The following is a 25597-nucleotide window of genomic DNA, read 5'->3' as shown; positions in this document are numbered from 1 at the left end:
TCCACCACAGAAGTAATACAAAATATTGTAATATTTTAAACATTACCTAATATCTCGCACCCAGACAACCCTGTGAACATTTTGCATATTTTCTTCCAGTGTTTTTCAATACCGTTTTTCATAATTGCGGTTATACAGAATGTTCCATTCTGTTAGTATATATGTATTTTCTGTTACTAGTTTTCTCTAATAAAAGCAATATATGTTTATTACAGAAATTTATGGAAAAAAATTACAAAAACAGAAGGAAATAAAAATTACTTAGAATGTTCCTTCCACAGATGGAAATTTTAACATGCATTTTTTTACATAGCTGTAATCCTACTGAATACAGTTTTTTTTCTTTTTTCCCACCTACCTTATTAGCATTTCCCTATGTTGCCTCATAGTCTTTATCATTAACTTTATTTTTATTTTATTTATTTATTTGTTAATGTTTACTTTTTATTTATTTTATTTTTGGCTGCACCCCGTGGCATATGGGATCTTAGCTCCAGGGATCAAACCCCCACCCCCTGCATTAGAAGCGCGGAGTCTTAACTGATGGACCGCCAGGGAAGTCCCTTATTTTTATTTTAATTTTTAATAGGTAACACATTTACATAGTACAATATTCAAAAAATTCGAAGGATGCTATGGAAAGGTTTTTTCCACCTGTTTCTCATTTGCCAATTTTTCCTCCCACAGTACCCACTGTTACCTGTTCCTTGTGGACCCTCCTCCTGAAGCACCCTTCTATGCATATCTAAACAAATACATTATACTTAATTACATTCTTTCTCTATCTTTTCTTTTTTTTTTTTTTTGCGTTAGGCGGGCCTCTCACTGCTGTGGCCTCTCCCGCTGCGGAGCACAGGCTCCGGACGCGCAGGCCCAGCGGCCATGGCCCACGTGCCCAGTGGCTCCGCGGCACGCGGGATCCTCCCGGACTGGGGCACGAACCTGCGTCCCCTGCACCGGCAGGCGAACTCTCAACCACTGCGCCACCAGGGAAGCCCTATCTTTTCATTTTTTACACAAAGAATAGTGAACTGTTCTCACCTTTTTAAACTCAACAATATATCTCAGAGGTCTTCCTATTTATATTCAAACAGAGCCATTCTTTTTTTTTTTAACATTTTCATTGGAGTAAAATTGCTCTACAATGGTGTATTAGCTTCTGCCCCATAACAAAGTGAATCAGTCACACATATACATATATCCCCATTTCTCTTCCCTCTTGCGTCTCCCTCCCTTTTTTTTTTTTTAACACCACACAGGATTCTGCTTTATGTAGTGTAGCATAATGTATTAAACTAGGCCCCATGGGGGAGAGGCAAGGTAGGGGTATGGGTATGGGTGCAAACTACTATCTATAATATAAATAAGCTATTGTACAAGGATATATAGTAAAACACAGGGAATATAGCCAATATTTTATAATAACTATAGGTAGAATATAACCTTTAAAAATTGTGAGCCACTGTGTTGTACACTGGAAACTTATCACCGGAAACTTATATAATATTATACATCAACTATCCCTCAATTAAAAAAAAAAATTAGGGGACTTCCCTGGTGGCGCAGTGGTTAAGAATCCTCCTGTGCAGGGGACTTGGGTTTGAGCCCTGGTCTGGGAAGATCCCACATGCCTCAGAACAGCTAAGCCCGTGCGCCACAGCTACTGAGCCTGTGCCCTAGAGCCCATGCTCCGCAACAAGAGAAGCCACTGCAATGAGAAGCCTGTGCACCGCAACTAGAGAAAGTCCACAAGCAGCAACGAAGACCCAATGCAGCCATAAATAAACAAACAAACAAACAAACATATATATATATTAGACCCCATCGATGAATATTCAAGTTATTTCCAATCTGTTGCAAACAATACTACAGTGACTAACATTGTACGTATATCATTTCACATGTGTGAGCATCCATCTATGGAATAAACTTCTAGAAGTGGAATTGCTGGGTCAAAAAGTGAACGCACTTATAATTGATAGATACGGCCAAATTGCATTCTGTAGGCTAGCAGCAGCAGCATATGATTTAACCCAGTGTCTAGCCTTAGTTACTTTCTCCGTCTTTTGTTAACCCTGTAACAGAGTTAGAACCAGCCTCAGGCATAAACCAATTTCTGTTTTTGGCCACTCATATGTAATCTGTAATATATTGAAGGCCTACTGGATAACAGACATGTGCTGTGTGTTGAGAAACAAATATGTGTAAGACAAGGTGCTGTCCTTGGAAGCTGGTCTCGGGAGCTAGTGGGGGCTGGGAGGGGAGCAAGGAGGAAGGAATATGTAAGAAGAGCCCACCAGGGCTCTGCCCACCAGGCCCTAAACTCCCGAGGAGGAGGAGCTGGGTCTGTTTTGCTTTCCTTATCCCAGCACCCAGCAGAGTACAGGGTAGGTAGCCGGCATTCAGTATACACTGAGTAGATAAATGATTAAATAATTGAACGTCTGGTGTGGAGGAAAGGGGAAAAGGTTCTGGAGTGAGGCTGTTGGTCAGGGCAGGCTTCACAGAGGAGAACAGCATTTGAGGGCCTCTTTTTTGAGGATTAATTTCACCAAAGTGAAACTCTAGTCCAGAGAGGCTGTTTGTTGGCTTTCTGACTCATAAAGAACAGTTGGGCAAGGTGGGGGGTGACACTTAGGAATGATCTGGGGGCCGATTTGAGTGGGTGAAGTTTGGGGGTCCCTCTGATAAACCCTGGACAATGGGTATCTTCAAAATAAGGCAAAGGGGCTCTTTTCTTGCCTAGTGCAGTCATGGCTCATGGTCCCAAGAAGCACCTGAAGCGGGTAGCAGCTCCAAAGCATTGGATGCTGGATAAACTGACTGGTTGGTGTGTTTGCTCCTTGTCCATCTATTGGTCCCCACAAGCTGAGGGAATATCTCCCCCTAATCATTTTCCTAAGGAACAGACTTAAGTATGCCCTAATAGGAGATGAAGTAAAGAAGATCTGCATGCAGCGTTTCATTAAGATTGATGGCCAGGTGCACACTGATTATAACCTACCCTGCTGGTTTTATAGAAGTCATCAGCATTGACAAGACTGAAGAGAATTTTCGTCTCATCTATGACACCAAGGGTCGCTTTGCTGTTCATCATATTACACCTGAGGAGGCCAAGTATAAGTTGTGCAAAATGAGAGAGATCTTTGTGGGGACAAAAGGAATCACTTATCTGGTGACCCATGATGTTTGCACCATCTGCTACCCTGATTCCCTCATCAAGGTGAATGACACAATTCACATTGATTTGGAGACTGGCAAGATTAATGATTTCATCAGCTTTGACACTGGTAACCTGTGCATGGTGACCGGAGGTGCTAAAGTGGGAAGAATTGGTCACCAACCAGGAGGGACATTCCTCGTTCTTTTGATGTAGTTCATGTGAAAGATGCTAATGGCAACAGCTTTGCCACCCGGCTCTCCAACATTTTCATTACTGGCAAAGGCAACAAATCATGGATCTCTCTTTCCCATGGAAAAGGTATCCTCCTTACCACTGCTGAGGAGAGAGACAAGAGACTGGCGGCCAACAGAGCAGTGGATAAAATGATCTCTAGGTGACATGATTGGAAAAGTCTTTGTACTTAATTAAAGATAATACCACATTGGGGCTTCCCTGGTGGCACAGTGGCTGAGAGTCCGCCTGCCGATGCAGGGGACACGGGTTCGTGCCCCGATCCGGGAAGATCCCACATGCTGCGGAGCGGCTAGGCTTGTGAGCCATGACCGCTGAGCCTGTGCATCCAGAGCCTGTGCTCCGCAAAGGGAGAGGCCCGCGTACCGCAAAAAAAAAAAAAAAAGATAATACCACATTAAAATAAAAATAATAAGGCAGAGGGTCTCTGAGTTGAGACAAAGGAAGGAAAGGGAGAATGGCTAGTGAAGACTGCCAAGGAGAAGTTAGGTGCAGAGTGCAGCTGTTGTGGGGGAATGGCCACTCCCCCAGCCCTGTCCCAGACTCTGGTACACCCTGGACAGTCCAGGTTCTGCACCCTGCTGGTGCAGGCTGCAGAAAGGATGCCCACCCCTGCCCCATCAACCAGATTCCAAACCCCAGAAACTTATCTGATAGCTTGGAAACTCCGACTACATCCCCAGGAACACAAGTGCCCGATTCTCTCTTTGGGGAGCAAACAAGCATGGTTTTAGCTCATCTAGTTCATTTCCTAGAATTTTAGAAAGACAGAACAGTTAAAGATGTGACTCTTACAGAAAGTTAAATACCAGCCCATCCCCCAGTAGCCCATTTGTTTTACAGGTGAGGGAGCTGAGACCCATAGAGGTGAGGTGGACTACCTGAGGCCACTCAGAAGCAGCGCTAGGTCTAGAAACAGAGCTTCAACTCTGTATCCAGTGCTCTCTGCTCTGAACCGGGGGATGGAGGTCAGGATGGTGACCTAGATGTGGCTCTGGGGCCAGAGAGGGGAGACAAATGCAGGAGCTGGAGGCAGGGTAAGAGCCAGGGTAGGGGTAGGGGTAGGGGTAGGGGTCAGCTACCTACACCTGTTCCAGTTGCTGGGTTATAAACCCTCTAGGAATTCCAGATATTCCACTCATGTCTAAGTTCCCTCCTTGGAAGCAGGTCTGCCAACATAGGTTTCAGAAAGGCCTCGGCCCAGATAAGATAGATGTGTCATGGAGAGAAGCAATCTGGATAAGGGAGGGGGTGCTGGACCACCAGGTTCAGGGGGCCATCTTGCGAAAAGCTGCCCCAACCCTGCACTCACAGGGGCCCAAGATGGCTTCTAGCAATGACTCAGGGCTTGCAGGCAATATTCCTGGGAACCCAGCCAGATCAGAGGGGTGGTAACAGGCCCAGATCCTCTCTGATTCCTGGATAAAGGGTGAGAGGCTACTCCTTCTCCTGGACTCTTGGGTCATTGACTGCTCTTGGGAAGCGGATTTGAGAATATACCAGAACTTGATTTTCTCTGCATAAAATCCTTAGGGGAGTCTCACTTTGGGATTTAGCCTCTGAAATACCTTTCTGGATACCCTTTCAACCCTGGCCAACCCCCAACCAGGGATTCCTGAGGGGTGAGGGGCAAGTGCATTCCCTTCTCCTGCTGTGGAAGAGGAAAGAAACAATTTACCTATTAGAGTAGACAGAGCTGAATGAAATGATGAAATAACAAAATGATGAAATAAAAAAAAAAAAACACCCTATCTCTTACATCAGTGAGTGAGTATCTTCAGGTTCCTTGGCTCCTGGTAATCCTCACAGCATCCCTGTGAGAGGTTTTATAAGTCCCCTTTTACACATGGGGGAACTGAGGCCCAGTGGAGTTATGTTACTTTTTCTAGGACACAGAGAGGAAAGTACCCAAGGGCAGGGCTCCATGGCTACTGGCCTAGACAAAGTGACTCCTCCCATTCAGGTCCTTGCCCCTACACCACCCCAGGCCTCCCCTGAACAGCTCATTGGCTTTTCAATGATAAACTCACTCAAAGAGAAACTGAACAATACTGGTAGGGGGTGGTGTTTTTTCAGATTTGGGGGATTGTAACTCATAGTAAGAAATACATTTAATACCACAATGCAGTAACCAGACATAATTCATAGCACTTAGAATAGTTGGTAATTATTTTTTGTTTATTTACAAATATGTAAAAACGAATGGAAGTTTCATAAAATAACGCTTCCCCTTTCTGCCTGAGATGCACTCTGGCATTTTCTATTCTCTGCTATTCTGTGTCATTATTTTTGGAAAGTGCTCATGTGACTCACTAAATTGACTCCATGACCTGCAGTTTGAAAAGCACCTTTATGGATGGCAGCTGGGTCCCCCCACCCTTGTCCACAGGTGGGAAGCAGACAGTGAGGAAAGAGGTCCAACTTTGTACACTTTGTGCCTGGCATTGAACTGTGTGCCCTTTGGGGACACAGGAAAAGGTACACGCACCTGGATCTCACCCTTCAGTCATTTATAAGCAGAGGAACAAGACTTCCCACGCATAAGACAAAGCTGACACAAATTAAAGGCAGAAAGAATCTGTGCCTCTTAAGGACTATATTAGGGCTGCTGTAACAAAATACCACAGACAGGGTGGCTTGAACAAATTTACTTAATCACACTTCTGGGCGCTGGAATTCTAAGATTAAGGTGACAGAAGCCTTGATTTCTTCTGAGACCTCTGTCCTTGGTTTGCGGATGGCTGTCTTCTTGCTGCTTCTTCACATGGTCCTCCCTCTGTACACACACACCCCTGGTGTCTATGTATCCTAATCTCTTCCTATGAGGACATCAGATAGATTGGATTCTAAGGTCCTGGGGGATAGGGCTTCAACATATGAATTTGGGAGGGAGCAGCTCAGTCCATAACAAGAACCTATGTGCAGAGCACTAGCTCGTGCACCTTTACCCCAGGCTGGGCCCTGTGGGCCTTATTCCTGTTTTGAGCACAAGGAAGCTGGTGTTGGGAGAGTTTGGTAATGGCTTGTAGTCCTCCACTTGACAAGTAATGGCACAACATTTGAGTTCATTTTCCACCCTCTCACATATTGTAGACTTTCGGATTTCATGGGAGACGATGGAGCTGGGCTGAGTTTTAAAAGGCCATCCTGCAGGCAGTTGGGAGATGAGTGAGGGCAGAGGAGAGGGAGGAGGCAGTGCTTGGGCAGGACCTCATAGCTTTGTCCAGGTGGAGGGAAGAGAAGATAGCTTTACAGACAAGGACAGTGAGAACTGGAAGGTCCTCCTGAGAATTCAGTCCACCCTTCCCATTTCATTGGTGAAGAAACTGGGGCAGGGAAAGGAGAGAGTGATTCAATGCTTCCACATTGTGTATCTGTGTGTGAAAGTCTTGTCTCCTCCCTCTACTCAAGGCCAAACAACATTGTCAGCTTCTCTGTGCTCTGCGTAGGGCCCAGTATGCTGTTCAGAATAGAGATTCAGGTGTTTACTCTAGACATGAGACCGTGGGAAGGAAAGGAACAGTGGGTATGGGGGCGTCTCAGTTTTATGCCTCTGACCCCAATGGTGGTGTGTAAAGGTGTACACTACACCTCAGGAAAAAGCAAGCAATTGCTAATCACAAACACTCTTAGAGCATGAGGATGTGGATTATATATACACACACACATACATACACCTGCTCCCCACAACATACACACTTCCCCCCCCCTTTTTTTTTTTGAGGTACGCGGGCCTCTCACTGTTGCGGCCTCTCCCGTTGCGGAGCACAGGCTCCAGACGCGCAGGCTCAGCGGCCATGGCTCATGGACCCAGCCGCTCCACGGCATGTGGGATCTTCCCGGACCGGGGGACGAACCCGTGTCCCCTGCATCAGCAGGCGGACTCTCAACCACTGCACCACCAGGGAAGCCCCCCCTTTTTAAATTTTTCATGAGAGACACCCTTCAGCCAATTTGGAGTCAGCACCAGAGGGTCTTTTCTCTCTCCAGGCTCCTCTTTCCTCTTCTCCCTGCATCCACTAGAATTCTCCATGTTCTCTCATACATGATTCAAGTGAGGTTTTTGCTATAGACAAGCCTCTCTTCCTTTGACCACGTCTCAAAGTGTCTGTTATTTTTCTAAAATATTTGCCCAGTGTTGGACTGGTAAATGTTGAACAACCAGCTCTCCAGGGGAAAAAGAGATAGATACATCAGTAATTTCAAAAGAGTCAATTGTAGTATTGGGTTGGCCAGAAAGTTCATTCGGGTTTTTCCGTAACACCCAACTAGGAAGGGATGAACTTTGAATATATATTACTTTTGTTTTTAATATAATTTATTTAATTATGTGTTTATATCATGCATTTACAACAGGGGTGAAAATTAGTTCTTGGCAGGGGATGAAAAAGTACTCTTCTTATGTAAATATAAAGCACAAATATACATCCAGTGCATGAACAGACATACAATATATCTGTGATATTAAAATTTCACAGGGAGGGTGGTAGGAGATTAGGGGGAAAATCTCTAAAAAGTTTCCTTAGGAGGCAATAATGAACAAAAGGCTGAGAGACACTGATTCATATAGTTTAATTTTTAATGATGGCTCTGTTTAACAGCCAGCTCACAAAATTCCTGAATATTTAGCAATTGGCTCTTGCAAGCCTGTATGAGCTGGTTCCAGTACACCCCCCCCCAGACCTGGTGTGAGGCAGGTGGGAACAAAGTAGAGGAGGGAAAAAGAAACCCCCTCTGCCACCCAAGCAGTGCAGCAGGCTGGTAGGAAAGATGGCATGCAAGGGGTATTAAGACAAAGAGTCTCTGGACCCCCATAAATCAGTGGGGGCTGCCCCTCTATCAGCCACTGAATCTCTACCCACGACCTTGGGTCTTGGCCCATGTCATCCCATCAGATGGTTCCCCTGTCCTCCAGTAGTCCCAGGGCCTAGGCAGCATGGCAGATGGGTGGTGGCATCCTGCAGGGCCCCCCAACCCAACAGGATACAACAGGGATTTGTGCACACACCCTCACCCTTGCCCCTGAAGGGAGCTTCAGAGAATTCAAACTTTGTTTAGTGCCTCTGGTTGGGTGGTTCTGATAAAAGGCATACCTCAGGCAGGCTTGGGGAGGGGGGCGGGGGGTCAGGAAGGGAGGGGTTTGTTTTCCCATTGGGAATCAGAGGGGCCCATTCAGTGTTCTTCCTCATCAGATGTTCCTAGTGATGAGGATGACACAGCCCTCAGTGCTTGATTAGGTTGGGCGCCTGGAAACTTGGAAGGCTTTGGGTAGCTTTCAGAGCTGCCTAGGGTGGGGGTGGAGGGCTGGGGACCTCAGGCATGCAGATCCCAACAGATTCCAGCATGGAGCCCCCAGTTGGGCCTTCACTCTTGCTGTGTCAGTGGCAGAATGGGGGAGGAGGGTGCCCTCCTTCAAGCACTGACTATGGTTGCTCTAACTGCTTCAAGGGAACCCATCCAGAGACAGCCAAAGGCACTTTGTTTTCTGTAAACAAGGCAGAGAGGAGACACTGGGAAACCTGGGAAGAGGAAGTTCCCTTTCTTCCCTCTAGTCTGTCTCTCCCCCTTTCCTGACCCATTAGGAAGCTAGGGTCTTACCCACTCATCCCAGAGGCTCTCTGAATCCTCACAAAACCTCCACATAGCTTCTTAGAATCTCATTCTCCAAAGGCCCAGCTGCCTCCCAAAAGGGTCAAGCCTAGAAGCCACCCCAAACAGCAACTTTCCTTTCCAGCTTTGCCTTTCCCTGCCCTGTGAAATAGGCTTAATCATTGCCTTCTCACTGGGTCAAGGAGTAGGAGTTAATTGGTATGAGTTGAGTGCTTCAAGACTCCCAGTCGAGGTTCTGGTGATCATCGCCCTTTTGTGCCTCCAGCTGCTCTGAGCCTTCTTTTTACAAAGGTCATTTATATGGTGCACTCCTCCACTAATTCTCCAAAGACTCACTGGGGACTTACCCCACTCCCTATCTGACAAGACTGTTCCTATCAGTCACTATACCAGCTTCCAGCTTTGGGGCTTTTTTAGTCCTCCCTTAGGAGGCCCCTGAGGCCAGCCCTATCACTTGGAGCTGAGGGAGGCTGGGATCTACACTAGCAGAGGATGGCCAGCCTGCAGTATGATCCAGGAAGAGTTAGCCATAGGGCTCCAAACAGGTGGGCTACATGCCTGAGAGGGCTGACCAAGGTCAGCTGGCCAAAGATCAGGGGCAGGACTTCCAGTTCTCATGCTTACCACTGCCTACCAACTCCAGAGCCTTTGCACATACTATTCCCTCTGCCTGGAACTCTCTTTTGTTTTCTTCATTTGATTGACTCCCACTCACCTGCCCCAGCCCAACCATTACTTCCTCCGGGAATCAGCTTTCTCTCATTTTCCACGTTTATGACAAATCTCTGTGATTACAGTTTTCATAGCAAAGGGATCCTGCTTATTGGACCTAACTTTTTTGGCTGTTAAAATTTGATTAACCTCCGTGTCTCCATTTTAGGCTTCCCAAGAGTGGGTAGAATGTCTGTTCCTGCTCATCATTGCACCCCTGTCTAAAGATTTATTGAATGGATGGATGAAATGAGTTTACCACCTCTGTGAGGCCCTCACCACATGACATTCTCTACCTTGTGCTGCAATCAACTGTTTATATGTCTGTCTCTCTAGGACTTGAGGTAATGAGGCGACTTGGTGAAGAATGTGTGTTGTGGAGCCACACTGATTGGGTTCATATTCAGGCTCTGCCGCTTACTAGCTAAATAACCTTAGGCAAGTTACTAAATGTCTCTGTGCCTTGGTTTCCCCATCTGTAAGATGAGGGTAATAGTACGTGAGTTAATGCGTGTGAGATGCTTAGAGCAGGGTCAGGCAGGTAAGTGTACTCCAATGAATGTGGGTGCTGTTACTGTATCTGTCACCCAGACCCTAGGGCCTGGGGCATAATAGGTGTTCAGTAAAGGCTTATTGATTGAACCAGCAACGTTTGGGATTGGTCCTAAAAAGAAGAAAACTGAGAGATGGGAGGGAGTGAGCCTGAGGTGAGTATGGAGGGTCTCCAAGGGTGGAGAGAAGTTAGACAATCGGAAATCCAGCTGCCCCAACACTCCCCTACCTAGCAATGCTTTTCCCCCCAGATGGCAGCAGTTCATGTCAGCTGACTCCAGTTTGCATTTTTTCCCAATATTCACAGAACCAACCTAATGGTTTCCCCTCAGGGATACCAGCACCACCAGCTGGCACCCCTTCTCCAAACCTCTGGATTTCAGCTGCAAGGCCAGCCATCCTCCAAGCTTCTAAGTTTTAACAACTGCAGGCTTTTCCCTTTGTTTCTCCAGCCCTAGAGAAGCCCTACTGCTTCCTGTGGTTGTGACCCACGGATACTTTGATATTCTCTCCTTGTCTTTTCAATTCTTCAAGCACTTAATAATTCTTTATATTAGATTCTCTCTGTTGAAGTGACTGGTGTGGTTTCTGGCTCCTGGCTGGACCCTGACTGATACTTATCAGATCCTCGAACCTGAGGCCCAAAGTGATACAGGTAGAAGCAAGAGCCAGCACCCCACACCCCTTCTTTGCCTGAACTCTAATGGGAAACAGCTGCTTCAGCACCTTTTCAGCAATCCTGTGGACTAGAGAGGGATGTGCTGCTTGCAGGGATATCTAATCAGCCCTGGAAAAACTGGGCCAACAGCTAAACCACACAAACAAAAGAGCTGCAGCTCCACACAGAACTGCCTGCTTGGGAAAATGCCAAGACAAACAAGGTGCTTTGGGCCCTACCAGGGCTGCAGGCTTCCTGGGCCCACGTGGATGCATCTCAAGAAGGAGGGGCTAAGCCCCCAGAGTCTCTCATTCCTGGACACCAAGTCTTCCTTCAGTCCTTCCAGCATTCCCTGGTATAGGCTGCCCTGTTCTTCTACTTTAGAACCTTCTGGTAAACTGTGGAGCATTCCAGGGCTTACCTCCCTGGTGCATGTCAAAGGCAGTGAAATACACATGACGAGTTTCTAAAAATACTGATGCCTGAGCCCCACCTCAGGGCTGGTCAGAGATTCTGGTCTGGCCCAGCATTGGTATTTATTAAAGCACTCAAGTGATTCCACGGTGCAGTCAGGATTAAAATCCACTGAGTTAAAAGAATGTATTAGGACAGCAATTCTCAAATTTGAGCATGCATCAGAATTACTTGGAGGGCATGTTAAACCATAGACTGCCAAGCCTCATCTCAGTTTTCCAATTCAGTAGTTCTGGGGCAGGACCCAAGAATGTGCATTTCTTCTAAGTTCCTGGCTGATGCTCCTGGTCTTGGGACCACATTTTGAGAACCCCTTACTTATGAAGTCAGAAGGCCCAGGTTCAAATATCAGCTCTGCCAGATGCAGTTGACTATCCACCTAAGAGGGTTTTGTGAGGACTAAAAGACATAACTTGGACAAAGAGCCCCACACAGTATGTGCTTATGATAATTAGTAGGCAAGGCTACAGAAATCTTTTTTTGGGGGGGGGCGGGGGGGCTGCATCATGTGGCTTGCAGGTTCTTGCTTCTCCAAGCAGGGATTGAACCTGGGCCCACGGCAGTGAAAGTGGTAAGTCCTAACCACTGAACCTCCAGAGAACTCCCAGCAAGGCTACAGAAATCTTGATTTATAATATAGCATGTGACATTGAACCATCATTTTAATCAGAGCCTCAACTTTCCCCATCTGTAAAATGGGGATAATGATACTCTGGCTCAGCCCACTTTACAAGTTGAAGAAGGATCAAAGGAGTTCGCTGATGTGAAAGTGTTTTGGATACTATAAAGCCTAGTAGGAGAGTTTTATTAGAAAGGGGTCAGGCAGGCACAGCCCCATCCTGGAGCCATTGGTAGAGTTCCCTGCTCACCAAGGACATCTGAAACAGCAGCTTCACACGCTGGTGAGAGAGGAATTCCAGTGAGTCTCTACATGCTTTCCTGCTACCCTCAGTTTATTCAGACATCTAAGGGGAAGAGTTAGGGGGCTGTTTGCTGCCACCCCCCAGCTCAGCAGTATTTCTGCAAAGAAAAGGAATGTGGTGGAAGAGAGCAAAGTTGTGCAAAGATTCCCTCCCCAGGCCTTACCACACAGTGGCCATCAGGTGCCCTTCCTTCTTGATCCTTTCTCTCCCTTTCCCATCTGCCCACCTAGGCACCTCCACCCACCTGGCTCCATGGAGGGGAGATGGGCAAAAGCTGCCCTCCCAAGAAAACTGGTCTGCTCAGGGTAGGAGCTTGTCCACTTGGTTCCATCTCTTCAGTTCAACTCGCAGATACATATTGTATGTCTGCTAGTACAAGGCTAACAGGTTAGTTAATATTAATGCTTTCTAAATTTAAAAAAATACATATTTTGGAGGAATGGCCTCAAGGGACTGAGTTGAAAAGAGCGAGGAGCCCTTGACAGTGAAGACATGAGAAGCAAGTCATCCCCCACACTGCTGGTAGGGAGGGGCAGTAGGCTTGACTTTACTCAGGGGCTGTTTGGCAGAACAGATCAAAAGCCTGAAAATGTGCATTATCTGACTTGGGGATTCAGGTCTAGGAATCCATCCCAAGGAGATATCACAAAATTACCAGCTTTTTTTGAGTCTTGGCTCTAATGGTGGGTGACCTTGAGCAAGTTACATCCCTAGAATGGGACTTAATAGAGGCAACCCACCAGACAGGGTTGAGGAAGAAATGAGACAATACCTCAAATGCAGTAAGTGCTCACTAATATTAGTACCTTGGTTGGGGGTCCCTCAGATGTAGACCCCCAGATAAGAATTTGGGAGGTGAGCCCAGGAAGCACATGGGGCCATGAGACAGGGAGGGAAGGAAGTGCATGCAGGACACATTTATCAAGCTCTAAACAGAATGAGCTGTCTGCTTGGGAATATCTCTGAAGTAGAGTCAGAAAGGTGAGGGATATCTGGATGTCTCTAGTCCTTTAAGTCTTGCTTTTAAAATGCTCAGGACTGTCTCCACAATTCTTGTACATGAGGGAAAAATAAAGCATTCTCTGGTTTAAGCCACTTATTTTGCTTTTCTGTTACACACAGCTGAGTTTAATCCTTATCTGAAGCTGGAGGCCAGTGGCTGTCCCATCAGGAAGTTTTCCAGGGGACCCACTGTAGAGGCCCCATAACACAAGCAAATGCTGTGATACTAACATCACATTAGGGAAATGATCTCACCAAGGGTCTCTACTCACCCTACCCACCCTCTTGGAGCCTAATTATGTAGTGAAAAAAGTTCTTCTAGGTAGGAGTTCATCCCTTTTACCCAAATCCCTGGGGTGTCTGGCACCTCCTTCCTGCTCAGAGGTGCCATGGTACCTCCCCAAATGTGTGCTCCATGCACCCAACCCTTCCTACACTCTTCTTCACAACTTACCTGTTCCATGTGCCCTTCTCCTTGGTCTCTGCTCTGTTAGGCAACAGCTAGCACATCTGACAAGTGAATTGGTGTTACTGGGTTAATGTGTCACTGTCCCAAGTAGCAAATGTGCATTTTTGACAGGGGCCAGGAGGAGACAAGGCCCTATGCCCAGAGCTGAATGACATGAAGATCACCAGAAAAACAAGAGGCCACCCTGCTGCTGGTCTCACTTCCTGTGTTCCACTCCCGTTTCCTCCTTCATCCCATCCCCTCCCCTCCTTTGGCACAGCTGACCATGGCTGCAGCTCCTACCTCAGCCATTGCCAGGTCCCCACCCTCCACTGCCATTTGGCCTGAGCTACCATACTGAAAGCGAAAGGAGGAGTTGGAACAGAAAGAAAAATAATAAAACCACAGAAAGAGAAGAAACAGCTGGCAGAATACTGGAAAAATTCCCAGGCGGGAATCCCCAGCTGTCAAGGTCTATGCCTGGCTGAGGATATTCTTAAAGGGCAATCTTGAAATTTGTTGTTAACATTGTTGCCAACTCACAGGAGTACCTGACCCCTGGACCTCACCCTGCCCCAGAGGGGATATATGCATGAAGTTGGAGTTGTGTATGGAGGGTCAGAGCAGAGCTAGGGAGGGAGGGGGAGGGGAGGGCTTAGGGACACACAGTGGGGGCATTGTGCCTGAGGATCCAGGCTCTTCTGGGAGTCCAGGGGACAGGACTTTCTCTGAGGCAGAACCCAGCAAGGAGAAGGCTTGGCAAAACCGTGTAGCCAAGAGGGGGTGCATGCAGGTGCAGGGAGGGGGACTCTAGGAGGCTGCACTGGCAGCCGCCGAGTGGTGGCAGCCAAAATAAAGTTGGCTGCTCTTACCTAAACCGGAGTGAAATTTTATATCCATTCAGGAAACATGGCTGAAAACTGGAAAAGGTTGAAACAGGGATCTGGCTTGTGCTTCTGCCAAGTCTGGAGCAGGCATGGCAGTGGTTGGCAGGCAGGGAGGCAAAAGCAGTGGTATCACCCACACAAAAGCAGGGCTCCAGCCATGCACAGGGACCTGCAGGCTGGCCGCCAAGAGGGGCTGGCATTGGGATTTCCATTGAAGAAATGTGAAGGGACCTGCAGGGCAAGGGTGGAGATGAGGGGACAGGGGATGGGGGAGAATGGGAGTAGGTCTGCAACTTAACCTGAACACTGGGTTTGAGGATTAGCTGATGGAGTTTGGAGAGAAGGACCAAGACTGGACATTGCGTACATCATCACATCTTCTGGCCAAGTCTGGGAGACCCTTAGAGCCCCTTTGTTTTGGGCTCAGGACTTGACCCACCAGAAAGGCCCCCTCACCCCTCATGATTTGCAGTTAATGATAATACGAAGAATAATCCACAGTAAACTGATAATCAGTCCTCTTTGATGAGGACAGAATAATTTCTACCAAGTTCATTAATTCCAGACAAACTGTGACCTAAGGAATGTCCCAAACCTTATCTACTGATTCTTCTCTGTCTTCACTCCTTTTCCCCTACTCAGTGAGGCCAGAGGGGTTCACTGCCCCCGAACCCCCAAGTCCTTCCAGCCACATCCCTTTCCAGTTGACTCCACACATGCCCCCAGATCCCCACTCTCCCTGCCCACCATTCACACCATCCAGACCAGACCATGTTACCTGGCAACCTGACCTCTCACCCTTTCTCACTGAGGGTAGTGGCGTAGTGGAATGTCACAGTGAGAGCATGGGCTCTGAGTTTGAATTCTGCCTCCACCACTCAGTGCCAACACTTCCTCATCTGTGGACTAGAGATAATAACCATACGTACGTTATGTGGATGTTTTGAGGATTAAATGAGTAAATAAAGTACTTAAGACAGTGCTAGGTATGTAGTAAGCTCTCAATAAATGTGAGCTATTATTGTTTATATTGTTGCTATTCACTACACTGTCCATAGAGGAAGGATTTTTGTTTTGTCACCAACTTCATCCGGGTGACTCGAACAGTGTCTAGCACATAGTAGATGCTTAATGAATGTGTGTTAATTTATTGTTGTAAATTCTCTGTTCTAACTCTTCCCTGTAACACACTTTATACATTCGTACCTCAATGCCTTTGCTCATGCCATTCCCACTTCTTGAAGGGCCTTACCCCATCCAGTGTAATTCCTCCTACTACTTTGAATTTCCAGCTCCAGCTTCCCCTCCCCTCAGAGGCCTTCCCCGGACTCAGAACCTGCACAAAACAAGCACTCAGTAAAGCCTCAGTGGTTTGTGGCTGGTGTTTTTTTTAACGCTTTGGCTCCAAAACAGAGTTTCCTTGCTGACTTGGCACTTAATGTTCACCACCTCCTGGGGTGGCCCCTAAGAAGTGGAGCCCCCCAGCTACTATATATGTCCTTTATCTTGTGGCTTTGACATTCAGAGTGCTTCCCAAGTAAAGCCACCTGAATAACTAGACATAACTAGACACGTGGTCTCTAAACCAGTTTCTGGGCTTCCTAATTGGTGAGTTGAGAGACACGGCATCTGTTTGCCCAAGAAATACGAGCCAGGCAGCTCTACGTCAATAGGCCGCTTTCCGCCCTGCACGGGGCAACAGCTGCCTGTAACTTGGCTGTTTGTGCACTAAAAAAAGAAATTCCATGGTGACCAGTTGACTCAAGCCAGCTCCCAATGTGAGGCGGTAGTTTCAAAGTAATCCCTGGTGACACCAAATGCTCTCCACCCAGTCCTTAATAAAAAAAAACAAGGGCAAAACTTGAGCGCAAGTTTGCGTGGGTCAATATTCTAAACCACCTGGAGTGTGCAGTGTCAGAGCTGGAATTGGATCTAGAAGGTTGTAGGCCTAACATCCCCTTCCAGGCAAGCTTGTCCCCTGCAAACTCCCCCTTCCCCAGAGACAGGGCACTGCCACTTCCTGAAGGACCACAGCACCATCAGGAAGATCCTCTCCAGAAGACCAAGGGTGGGCGGAGAACAGGAGATTGACCTTACTAGTGGCATTTACAGACCAGGTTGTCCGTGGGCCTCCTTGAATAGCATAATTTCATGTTTTCTCCACAACCAGCAGACACACACTCATCACACATTAGGCCTCCTTCTCATACATTACATACATAGCTCTCTTTTAATCCTCACACACAGCCAGGAAGGCAGGCCCAGTTATTTCTGCCATTTTACAGGTGGTGAAACTGAAGCCCAGGAAGGTTAACTGTTCCACCTGCACCACTTGAAAATGGCCAGGCTGGTTGGAACCTGGGCCCAGAGTCCATTGTCTGAGTCTAGAGCTAAGTGAAGTTTAGTATGTGCCCTTCCCATCCCAAGAGAGCACCACCACCGCCTCTCCAATACCATTGCCATGCTTCATGCCTTCCAGTCACTACTATCTGTGTGAACTTTGTGCTCTGCCCTTATTGACCCAGAAGTGCTTCCTGATAAAGAGGGCATCGCCAGTTTTATAGTTTCCTCCTAGCCTCTCTGGCGACACCTGAGCCTGCTGCTTCCCTCTTCCCCCACCCCCACACTCATAGTCACACACTCACACTCAATGTACAGTCACCCTCACACACTCAGCATTACACTAGTCACACACACACCAGACATACACAATCATACACTTCACCTATAGACACACATACAGACAGAGTCACTCACCTCTGGTGGTTCATGGGCGAGGCTACTTTCTAGAAAATCATGCCTGCCTCTCCTTAATGCCCTTTCCCAGCCACTGGAGTAACAGGCTTCTGCCTCATTTCATGTTTAATAAATGAGCCACTCTCGCTCTCTAAGGACCATGGCCCCCCCTCTTCCTGTGCCCACAGGCAAACCTGGATATCCTCTGTATGGAGTTGAGAACCAGCTTTCTTCACCATGCTGCCACCTTGTGACCTGAGCCCAGAACTGTGGGCTCTGTGCCCAGGGGATACCCACTTCCCTGGGAGGTTCCAGTCACCAGGTGGGCTGTTAGGGGAGGTCTACATCCAACTGTCCCGTCTACAGTGGGCAAGCTGAGTAAATGAAGATGCCCTCTTCCTTCACCTGATATTCCTAGGCACAGTCCGTTGGCATGGGAGATGGGTGGGTGTGCCACTTGGACCAGTGTGTGGTAGGCTTGAGCTCACAGACGTACATGTAACTGGCTCTCCCTTGACCTCACTCACTCCACTCAGAGACACTTCCAGGCCTCTGCCTTTGGTGAGGCAGCCCAGGATGTGTGCCCGCTTTTCCTCCTTGAGCCCAGAGCCAATGTGTTTCAGGCAAAGTGATGTCATCTCGTGTCTTATTTTACTCAGTTTTATTTTTGGCCCTCCAGTGCAGTGGGATGAGTCAATCCTACTCCCCAGATGATGGCTCACAGTCATCACTAGTCCTGGCTAGTCTCCTCTTGTTTTATGTGTTCCCCTTTACCGTGTAGGTCACTCCCAATCCCCTGCTGCATAGGCAGCCATTCTAGTATATCCTTTTATTTGTATGTATTCTAAGTGCAGGGTTTTGTAGGTATGTGTTACCACACAGCATTGCCTAGTGCCTTATTCTTTCATTACCATTTTCCTAACAGTGTTATTTAAAGTGTTTGGGAAAGGGTTAATGGATACAATGTGTCCGAGAGTGGAAGTGCCTTAAGTGTTCACTGAGACTCTCTGCATTAGTGATTATGGAAGTGACTGCACTTTTTCACTGAGTTGTGTTTCCTAGAACATAACCTCAGGATTGTGGACCATGGGTGCCTCGACTGGGCAAGGCTGCCCAGAGGCCTGGATCCTTACCTCAGCTCTGCCACAGACTTACCAAGACCTCCTGCAGGTTTTTCACCCTCTGACCCATGGATTCCTTATCTGCTAAACAGTCCTTAAACTAAGGCCCTTCTAAGGGCCCATCTACCTTGAATAGTCTTTGACACTCAGAAAGGTGTTGTCTAGGATTCACCAGCCCTAGAATTCATTTATTCATCTAATGGACTGTCTAGGTTCCAATTCCAGCTTCCCCACTTGCTGCTGTGTAATATTGGGCAAGTTACTTAACTGTGCCTCTTTTTTAACCTGAAGATAGTAATAACACCTAGTCTCTGAGGGTTGCTATGAAGACTAAATCAGTTAATGCCGGTGAACAGTGCTGGGCACCTACGAAGCATTCATTAAAGATTGTTGGGGTTTTTTTCCATTTAAATCCTATAATAGCACCATGTTCCTATTTTGCAGATGACAAGACCAAGGCCCAAGGAGCCAAGTAATGTGCACAGGCTTGTAATACGGTATTGCTGGAAGCCAACAGAAGCCAAATCCAGGTCTCCAGACTCTGAATGCTGTGCTCTTCCCACCAGAGACAGCCATAGGACTTCGAGCCCCATTGTGCAACCTGGAAATGTCATGCAAAACCTTCTTGATGCTGCTCTGAATGAGGAAAGGTGACCCAGTGGCCATTGCACAGACAACTTCTGGCCCTGACAGTGTTCATTTCTCATTAGCATCCTTCTCCTTTACACCCACTGGCCTTCTCTGAGAAAGAACTTGCTTCCTCCAGGGGTTTCATGGGTATCCATGCAGCCTCTGAATCAATGTGAATCCCAATGCCAGGCCTGCTAATAGCATATACACACAGCTGAGATGTGCTGGAAGAGCTTGGGCCTAAGGAGTCAGACCTTGGGTTCTATCTAGTCCTGGCTGTGGCATTTCCTCACTCTGAGGTAAGTTATTTTCCTTCTCTAAGCTTCAGTTTCCACATCTGTGCAATGGGAATAGTAACTATTAACAGAGTTGTATGAGGACTAAGTTTTCAGAGACTATTCAAATCTTAATCAAATATTAACACTTGCCTGACTGCTGTAGAACAAAAAGCCTGTTAAAAAGCCCGATGCCGGGCTTCCCTGGTGGCGCAGTGGTTGAGAGTCCGCCTGCCGATGCAGGGGACACGGGTTCGTGCCCCTATCCCGGAGGATCCCACGTGCCGCGGAGCGGCTGGGCCCGCGAGCCGTGGCCGCGGAGCCTGTGTGTCCGGAGCCTGTGCTCCGCGGCGGGAGAGGCCACAGCAGTGAGAGGCCCGCGTACAGCAAAAAAAAAAAAAAAAAAAAAAAAGCCCGATGCCGCCTTGGATGAATTGTCAACCGCTGTATGCATTTAACATTTTTCCTTTCCCCTCCAGGAAATCGACTGTCTGGACCTGCCATCCTTAAAGAAAACCTTATTCTTTTTCTGGTCTTGGCAAGTCCTAGTGAGTGCTGAAAAAGACCTTGCAGGCCATTTGGTCCCAGTGTAGCAAACTTGTATCTGATCAAGGGGTGCCTCTGCCTGAAGCAGTGGATGAGGCTGAGTCAGAATTCAGCTGGAAGGACACTGTGGGCCATTTTCAGGGAACTAAGATCCCATGTGCCACAGGCAACTAAGCCTGCACGCCACAACTACTGAGCTTGCACACCTCAACTAGGGAGCCTACGTGCTGCAAATTACAAAGCCCACGTGCCCTGAAACCTGCGCACCACAACTAAGAGAAAACCCACACACCACAACTAGAGAGAAGCCCGTGGGCCACAACTGGAGAGAAGCTTGCGGGCCGCAACGAAGATCCCTCATGCCGCAACTAAGACCCGATGCAGCCAAAAATAAATAAAATAAATAAAAAATAAATCTTAAAAAAAAATTTATTTTTGGCTGCATCAGGTCTTCGTTGCTGCACGTGGGCTCTCTTAGGTTGCGTTGAGCAGGGGCTACTCTTCGTTGTGGTGCACAGGCTTCTCACTGCGGTGGCTTCTCTTGTTGCAGAGCACAGGCTCTAGGCACACAGGCTTCAGTAGTTGTGTCTCTTGGGCTCTAGAGTGCAGGCTCAGTAATTGTGGCACACAGGCTTAGTTCCGTGGCATGTGGGATCTTTCCGGATCAGGGCTCGAACCCGTGTCCCCTGCATTGGCAGGCGGATTCTTAGCCACTACGCCACCAGGGAAGTCCCAAAAATAAATCTTAAAAATAAAGTGAGGGAAAAGCCCAGAAGGACAGTACTTATGTGCTTGCAGGACTAAGGACAGTGCCAACCCAGTATCCCTGGGAAAGCAAAACTGAGGCACCTAAAAACCCTACTTAGGGCTTCCCTGGTGGCGCAGTGGTTAAGAATCCGCCTGCCAACACAGGGGACACGGGTTCAAGCCCTGGTCCGGGAAGATCCCACATGCCACGGAGCAACTAAGCCCGTGTGCCACAACTACTGAGCCTGCACTCTAGAGCCCATGAGCCACAACTACTGAGCCCACGTGCTGCAACTACTGAAGCCCGTGCGCCTAGAGCCCGTACTCCACAACAAGAGAAGCCACTGCAACGAGAAGCCGGAGCACCACAACGAAGAGTAGCCCCCGCTCGCCACAACCAGAGAAAGCCCAAGCGCAGCAGCAAAGACCCAACACAGCCAAAATAAATAAATTAATTGATTAAAAAAAAAAAAACCCTACTTAGGTGAGTTGTTTACTCACAGCCTGCCCACTCCCAGGGCTGGGCAGGCTGCAAAATGGAATTTATCTTCAGTGGGGAATGGTTTTAAGTACCTCAAGTTATCATAAGGGAAATATGATATCATGGGCACAGGCTCCCTGCACACATGGGGGTTCAGGGGCAGGTGTCTGAGACTCACCTGTGGACACCTCAATGCAGGGCACCTGTGAGGCCCCTCCTGGTCCTGAAAGAAGTGCTGGGCTCGGACTCACAGGCTGTGGGTTTCAAGCCCGACTTAACCTTCCTACTGTCTGTGTGACCTTGGAAAAGGCACTTCCTCTTTCTGGATTGTTTCCTCATTTGCAAAGTGGGGCCATGATATCACCTCTCTAACACTCCCTAAACACAAATGAAGACACTTCCCATTCCAAGTACACAGAATAAAGAAAACAGGATAGAAAAGAACTTACGAAAACCAGAAGCTATTGGGTCCCTTTCTTCCTTTTATGTATTCTCTCTTTTTTCTATCACATCATGGATTACCTTTGAATTAAAAATGAGTAATTAAAGGGGATGGAGTAGAGCTCATGTGAAAAACGCTGAGCTTGGCAACTTTCGGGGCCTCCTCTGTGCCCGGCAGAGTTGTTGAAGCTTTACACGCGTTACCTCAGGTTTTGTCCCAACAAGCCTGGAAGGGAAGCAGTGTAGCGCCCACTTCTTAGATGTGGGTACTGAGTTCCCAGAGAAGTCAAAGGCTTCACTATCACGAGAGGCCACGGTGACGTGCCAGGAGCGGGTATACAAATGCACAACGATATGATCAAGGTCATCCCTTCAACTCTGGAAGAAAGCAGAACCTTCTCCCTCGCCTGCAACGTGACCATAGAGCCTCGAAGAAGAGCCTTTCCCAGCAGAGCGATACTCTACGAACCTGCTTCTGGGGGACCTGTTCTGAGTCAAGGTCAGGTTAATTTATTATTAAATAACAGCCTGTGTCTAGCCAAAGGTTTCAGTGTCTGAACCTACTTTTAAAACATTTGTTTCTGTATAAAAACATTGCTTGCTCATGGTATTCTCTTCAGTAGCAACAGAATGCATTCTGTAAACAAATGCTAATATACTGTGATTAAAAATATCTCCTAGGGCTTCCATGGTGGCACAGTGGTTGAGAGTCCGCCTGCCGATGCAGGGGACACGGGTTCGTGCCCCGGTCCAGGAAGATCCCACATGCCACGGAGCGGCTGGGCCCGTGAGCCATGGCCGCTGAGCCTGTGCATCCAGAGCCTGTGCTCCGCAACGGGAGAGGCCACAACAGTGAGAGGTCCGTGTACCGCAAAAAAAAAAAAAAAAAAAATTTCCTAATAGTGACTTAATATGCTTTTCTGAAAAAAAGGGAAAAAAAGAGCAAGTTAAATTTTTAAATGGCCTGCCATTTGTAAGCAAATTGCTTCTTTCAAAAGGCAAATGCTGATAAATGGTATTTTTGAAATCCTGGTGGTAGGTAGCCCACCTGTTCTCCCATGCTCCAGAGCCACCATCTGTTGCCAATGTGTCTGCGCCCTGGTAACACGGCACCCCACCCCCTGATGCCGCCCCACCCTGATACTGAAACTGAGGTTGATGGGGCAATGCTCTGAGCTGCCCAGGGGGGTGGGACAGACAAGTCCCTTTGTGGCCTGGAAAACCCTCCTTAAAAGAGCCAACACCATTCTCTAGCTCACAGGTGTCTGCCTGTTGCTCAAGAGTCCCAGTCTGGCCACAGTGAGGGAAGTGATGAAAATGAGCAGAGGATCAGGAGACAGCCTTCGCAGCTGGCACAGGCACAAACCACTGCATGAATCAGACCTGCACTGACATCCTGGAGCCAGGTACTGTTTGCCCTCCGTCTGAGGCTTTATCTGCCAGGGAGATGGGCAAGCAGCCAAGGGCCCTCTCAGGTGAGGGGTTGTACAGCCAGGCTGTGGCATGCTGCCACACCAGATGTCAACTGGTCTCTCAGAAGGAGCACTGGGCTGGGACTCAGGAGGCTGAGTGCCCAGAGATGGCCCTAGCTGGGCTCCATGAGTCTGAGCAACTCACTCCCCTGTCCCTTCACCTCAGGCTCTTTGTCTGCAGAGTAAAGACGTGGGCAGCATAAGGAATTCTCACACGGTGCTACAGGAGTCTCACAGACATTTGTTTAAAATATATACATATGTAATGAGTTTTCAAAGTATTTTTTTAAACATAAAACCTGTTCAACCATATGGCTATTAATATACTGAAGTGAATCTGTGTTTCTAGGTGGTTTTGGGGTAGACCTTCCTGTCCTGTCACTTATGGGATTGCAAAATGAGGTGTTTTAAAATGTTACCTATTATATTCACTTCTCTGTACAACCAAAACAGGAAAAACTGGGTTCTGAGGTCAATCTAATACTGCATTCATCAAAACAACATTATTTTTCCTGTCTTTATACGTGAATATTATCTACTAGAACTTATACTTTTTATAACAATATCATTTAAATTGCTTTAATATATTTTATAGTTATTATATATAAGATTTCATTCCAAAAAAAGATTTGGCTAGTTTTCAAGTTTGAAAATCACCAATCCCTGATGACCTCTAAGTTCCCCTCTAGCTCTGACTTTCTACCAATCTCCAATTCTAAACCCTGAATAAATTCATGGCGTCTTAAAGTTGTCAGTCCATACAAAATCTCGAAGTTTCATGCCTTTGCTTTTATGCATGTGGCTTTTTTCTTTAATATAACCAGCTTTCTATCCTAATCCCATTCTTCAACACTTAGCTCAAGTGCAACCTCTTCTACGCAAAACACTTAACATGGGTCTTGGACCTAAGCCTTGGTTTCTTCATCTGCAAAATGAGAAACTGCCCTCAAATGGTGAGGTTTAAGTGAGCTGGTGGTATATATATATATAACATTTAGTAAAATGCTGGCATGAGTTCAAGGAATGCTAATTATTATCACTATTGTCTTTATTACTATCTTTATTGTTACTATCATAGTGGAAAAAAAGACTTTGGAGTCAGTGGAGATGCAATTCTACTAAACAGGTATGTGACCTCAGGCAAAGAATTTGGCTTAGTATTCTCAACAGGGCAGTACTGCCTCCTAGTGGGTGCCTGGGGAACTGATTTTTTTTTTTTTTTTTTTTTTTTTTATGGTGGTCACACTGGCCAGGGAGCTAACTGACTTTAGGGGAAGGGGACAGAGGTACTCGATGTCTGGTACACAAAAGAATTGCCCATGCCCACGGGTCTGAACCAACTACAGGTAGAAAATATTAAAAGCGCCTGCATAAAGCCATTAAAGAAAGAATGATTAAATGGAATAAAGACACTGTCTAGAAGTAATTGAGTACTTTACCCTGTGCATTTGCACTAAATTTTTTTCTAATTGTTATTCCCCTTCTATCAAAGGATGTATACTATTTAGTACTTAAACCGTGTTTAAGTGCCAGGAACTGTTTTAAGCACATTTCATGTATTAATTCACTTAAACCTTCATAACAACCCCATGGGATAGGTACTTTTTAATTTACTCCCCTCCCCCTGCCCCATGTTGTGAGGTTTGGTTTTTTTGTTTGTTGTTTTGTTTTTTTGGCCTTGCAGTGTGCGGGATCTTAGTTCCCCCGACCAGGGATCCAACCGTGCACCCTGCAGTGGAAGTGTGGAGTCTTTTTTTTTTTTTTTTTTTACTTTTATTTGCATTTATTTTTTGCAGCATTTATTCCCGGGCCATAAGTTTTTGTTTCTTCAATTTCTTCTGGGATATCTTTTTCTTCTGGGCAACCTCCTCTTCTGGTTTAGGAACATCTGTTCTTTTTCAGTAAGGATCATCTCAATGTGGCAGGGAGAGCTCATGTATGGGTTGATCGGACCATAAGCTCTATAAGTCCTGCACCGCACCTTGGGGGCTTTGTTCACCTGGATATGCTCAATGACCAGAGAATCTACATCTAAGCCCTACAGTTCAGCATTACTCTCTGCATTTTTGAGCATGTGCAGTAAAAATTAAGCACTCTTTTTGGGACACCGACCCTGCGTCCAGCCCCACTGTTTGGCCTGGGCACACCTACCAGCTCCACCATTGTAACAACGGAATGGCACACATTGCTTCTTTAAGGTGACATCCTTCAGATACTTGGTGGCTTTTCGGATATGCATACCCTCAATGGCCTGGGCTGTTTCACGAGTGTTCTTAAAGTGAACACGAAGATTTGAACCTCTCGACTTGCATGATTTTGTGGGATTTTCTGGGTCAAGTGAATAGTGAACCATTTTTAGAGGTCACCTCAGGCCGCTGACCGGAAAAGAAGTGTGGAGTCTTAACCACTGGACCACCAGGGAAGTCCCGTTGTGAGTTTATTTTTTGACATTATAGTTTTAAGGCCCA

The 25597-nt window shown here is 47.0% G+C and overlaps 2 pseudogenes across 2 annotated transcripts; one reads left to right on the top strand and one right to left on the bottom strand.

The window, feature by feature from the left end:
• The first annotated feature begins 2505 nt into the window (after positions 1-2505).
• LOC308624294 (small ribosomal subunit protein eS4-like) lies at positions 2506-3561 on the top strand (annotated as a pseudogene). Its single transcript has one exon. The product of its transcript is annotated as a small ribosomal subunit protein eS4-like (transcript).
• Positions 3562-24768: 21207 nt separating this feature from the next.
• On the bottom strand, positions 24769-25597 carry LOC308623620 (large ribosomal subunit protein uL22-like; annotated as a pseudogene). The gene has a single exon. The product of its transcript is annotated as a large ribosomal subunit protein uL22-like (transcript).

This window comes from Mesoplodon bidens (genome assembly GCF_964165515.1).
Source record: "Mesoplodon bidens genome assembly, chromosome: 10".
Taxonomy (NCBI): Eukaryota; Metazoa; Chordata; class Mammalia; order Artiodactyla; family Ziphiidae; genus Mesoplodon; species Mesoplodon bidens.
This window is presented reverse-complemented; position numbering and strand designations above follow the sequence as displayed.